Here is a 4,202-nt window from a genome sequence, read left to right as displayed (position 1 = left end):
TGCCTCAAACCATCAAAACTGTCTCAATCCCCAAGGAATAGATGAGGGTACATTCTCCCACCCACTGTAAATAATGCCAACAGGTGTTCAACTAAAATTTTATCAAGAGGTATCATTCTCATTTTATAAATGAAAGTAAGGTTCAAGTTTGCTAATTAGCTAAGGCCTCCACATTTCTTCTTAGAACCTGGTTAAAGTGGGTTCCTGATGCTGACTATGCTCAAGGGTCTACACTCAGATCAAAGAGTCTGCACTCAAACCACAAGGGAAAAGCATCTGTTAGCATTTAATGAACCTTCCTCCACATGGCTTCAAGCCACGAGGACACAGGCTCCCCCCACACCCTTGATCTTCTCCTCAGCTCTTCTGCTGAAAAATTTGGCCTTCACAATGACAGGCTGCTTTGGGAGCTTTCCCTTCCCCAGAACTTTGTAGTAGCCCGATCGCACCACATCAATGATGGGAGCAACCCCAGTCTTGTTTTTAGAAGCATTTACCTGTATCTGCTCACTAACTAAGGTCCACATCTATCAAGGTTGACAGTTGGACAGAAGCTCTGGTTCCTCTTCAAGTGATAATGTCTCATACCAACCTTCCCAAAGTAACCTGGGTGATATTTGTCAAAGTTGATCCTGTGGTGATGCATGCCACCAGCATTACCCCGGCCTCCTGGATGCTTCCGGTGTTTGCCAATACGGCCGTGGCGATGGCTCACGTGGCCCCGGAGTTTCCGGGTCTTTCTCAATCTAGAAGGCATGTCAGTGGCCCAGACGAAAGAGCTTTATTTTTGTTTTAAGATGGAAACAATTACAATAATGAAATCTTAACGTTTTGAGAAATAACTGTTTCATATATTTCATTAATTTGGAAGACTACCTTAGACTTGTTCTTTTCTCCCTAAGTTCTAACTGGGATACCCAAATCATTGATGGTAATGGAAAATCCTGAAACTGAAAATCCAATATTATATTTTTGAGTCCTTGGAATTAGGAACACACCTCTAAGCCTTTATTTTCATATCACCTGTCTGTTTTTCATAATTGATTTAATGTTTGGATTCAATTAACATTTACTGAACCAGAAGAGATTATCAATACTATCACAATTTTTGTTTATATTACTTATCCTAAACGTAGTACATCCCTTAGAATACCTTTTTAATATGTAATAAGTAGCAGAATCTAGGCTAATAAAATAATTCTACCTATTGTCTGACAGTTTATTCTATCACACATTATCAAACTATGCAGCCAAAAATTAAAATGGTGAGGCATCATAGCTGTGAAATGCTAGGAAGCAACTGAGAGACAAATTTGGGTTGTAGCAATTAGACATTTGGAAAGGTTTTTGTTTGCTTGCTTGTTTGATTGACTAAATGTAGAATTCTAGGTTGGATTGATTCTTTTGTGTGTGTGTATACACACACACACACACACACATATAACAAAATGGTGGATCTTAGGCTGTATCTATATCTAGCAAAAAACATAATTGTCCAGGAATGAGTACAAATATTATATTTCTGAAGAGTCAACATGTCTGTTTTGAGGGCACTGATGGTAAACTAGGCAGTGAAAATAGGGAAAATTTGTAGCCCTGTTTGCTGACTCATGACATACTTTTTGCATAAGTAAACGTGGTTAAAGAGATAGAGCTGTGAATAGCAATAGGTGCTGCAATTGTGGCTAGATTAGGTTAAATCCTTTTGTTATGTGCTCATCCTCTTTTTCTATATTCATCAAGCTTGTAATAATATATTATCACTTTCCACTAGACTGTAAACTCTACTGAGGGGAGAGAGATTAGCTATTGTCTCCTGTAGCTCCCTGCCTGTCACATTACTATGGTATGAATGTGATGTGTGCATGTGTGTATAAATTCCACTGTTACAGCTGAAAATTGAAAGACAGTTTTTATAGACCCTGGGTGGAGAAAGACTATTTATCAAGCATATTTCCCCAGATGCTGCCCTCTCCACATACTCACTTGAAAAAAAAAGATGAGCATGATTATCATTCAATTCAAAGAACAAGGCAAGATACCCAGTTCTGAATTTTCAGTGCTAGGAATCAATTAGCATTATGACAGGGATATCATCAACAATGCCAGTGAAGGACTCGGCATCTCAAACCGGCAAAGCATAAGGTAGCTCTAATGACAAACTACTTTTCATTTCCAGTCCCTAAATATCTCATCATAGAAAATAACATTCAAAGAACATGCATCTGGTAGCAAAGTAAATGCCGTTTGGTTGATGAGGTAATTCTATCAGGCAAGCACTTTTAATTCGGTTTTGATCTAAAATAAAGCTTAAAAAATTAGCAGAACTGTCAATCTCTCTTCATTCAAGCACATCAAATAACCTCAGATTCATTTTTCCTTGGAGCTCTCCTTCCTGGAACCCTCTGTACCCTTTCTCCTGATTGGTTGCTTTTTAGGTTTCCTATCTAGCGCTCTCTTGAAACTTCCCTTTACTGTCATCCTGAGAATTTCCTTCATGTCTCTCTCTGCATGGAGTCATTTATTTCATGGACCCCATGTCTTCCTGTTTCTTTATTTATTTGTTTTGGTGTTGCACATATTCCAGTAGCTTCCTGAGAAAAGGCATATGAGATGGAATTCTTTTGAGTTCTTATTTGTCTGAAAATGTCTTTATACAACTGTCACATTAGATTCGCTATGTATAGAATTCTAGGTTGGAAATAATTTTCCTTCAGAATATGTCTTCCAGTGTTATTTTAAGAAGTGAAATGCCATTATAATTTCCAATCTTTTGTAAATGAGCTGTATTTTCTCTCTGGAAGCTTTTGGAATTATCCTTTTATCCCCAATGTTCTGATGTTTCATTATAACCTTGGTACAGCTCCATTATTCATTATGTTGAGCACTTATTGTGTCCTCATCAGCCTGGAAACATTTGTTCTTCAATTGCAAGAAATTTTCTTATATTATTTCTTTGATCATTTTTTTCTCCTCTGTTTTCTTTCCTTTCTGTTTCTGGAACTCCTGTTTTTTAGCTAATAGACTATTGGCATAGAGCCTCTAATTTTCTTATCTTTTCACTTCTATTGTCTCTGTCTTTTAGGCTTTATTCCCTAGAAATCTTAACTCTATTTTCTAATCCTTCTATTCATGTTTTTTCATAAGTAAATAGGATTTTTATCCATGAATCCCAATGTTAACATTTAACATATGCAAACTTATGTTTTATTATTAAGATACTAAAACTTTTATTTAGATACTTTAAATTTTAATTATTTACTGCTTCTGATTACAAAAGCAGTTCATACTGGATGTAAACAAACACACACACACACTCACGCACAGCAATATCACCTCAGAGAACACCAAGAATTTAAATACAGTGTAGTAGAAACTCAGAGTCTCCTATAATACTATCACTTAGTGAGAAACCCTTTTAATATTTTTCTATAAAAATTCTAATGTGTGTGTGTGTACTAATACCAAAGATTCTGTTTGGCAGCTCAAAAATGATAGATCTTGGGCATTTTCAAAGTCTCTATTTTTAAAATTATTGCACAATATTCCTTTTCATGGTCGTACCATTACTTATTTAACTTTCCCTTTATCAAAGGTTGTTTGAGAGTTTTATAATTTTTTACTATACAAAAATTCTGCAGTGAAAATCCTTATACATATATCTTTGTACATTTGTATGACTGTATCTGTGGGATAATTTCGTAGAATTGGCATAACTGGGGTCAATGGATAAAGTACTTGTTTTTAAATTTATAGCATATATTTCATAACAATTTAATACTCACTTTGCTGCTTTAATTGGTATTTAAGGTGTCACAAGAATTGCTTTATATTCTTTAATTGGCATTGTACTTCTGATTTCTTACTAAACAATGAATTGTTGCAAATTGCCATATTAATTGGTTATGAATTGATTACAGAGCTTGCAGAATGTGTATAGATCAAGGTAAAGACAAACCAAATAAGCTCATTATCCTAGTGGCATAAACTTTACTATCAATTATATGTACTGTACATATCCCTATTTAGATACTTCATTGGCCTGGAAATAAAATATGATTTGTAAAGAGAATGGGAGCAAGGATTGCCTGTTTCCTACATTACTCTCAAATGAAAGGATGTGTCAGAAAGCATGGATAATTTCTGCACAGATTTGTAGAAAGCTTACTTTTTCCAGGGTGTTAAGGCAGCACACATGAACA

General features: G+C 35.5%; 1 pseudogene; it reads right to left on the bottom strand.

The window, feature by feature from the left end:
- Positions 1 to 280: 280 nt before the first annotated feature.
- On the bottom strand, positions 281 to 757 carry LOC119523366 (annotated as a pseudogene).
- Between the last annotated feature and the right edge of the window lie 3,445 nt (positions 758 to 4,202).

Source organism: Choloepus didactylus, chromosome X (assembly GCF_015220235.1).
Source record: "Choloepus didactylus isolate mChoDid1 chromosome X, mChoDid1.pri, whole genome shotgun sequence".
Lineage (NCBI taxonomy): Eukaryota > Metazoa > Chordata > Mammalia > Pilosa > Megalonychidae > Choloepus > Choloepus didactylus.
The sequence above is the reverse complement of the archived record's forward strand: the minus strand, read 5'-3'. Positions and strand labels throughout refer to the sequence as shown.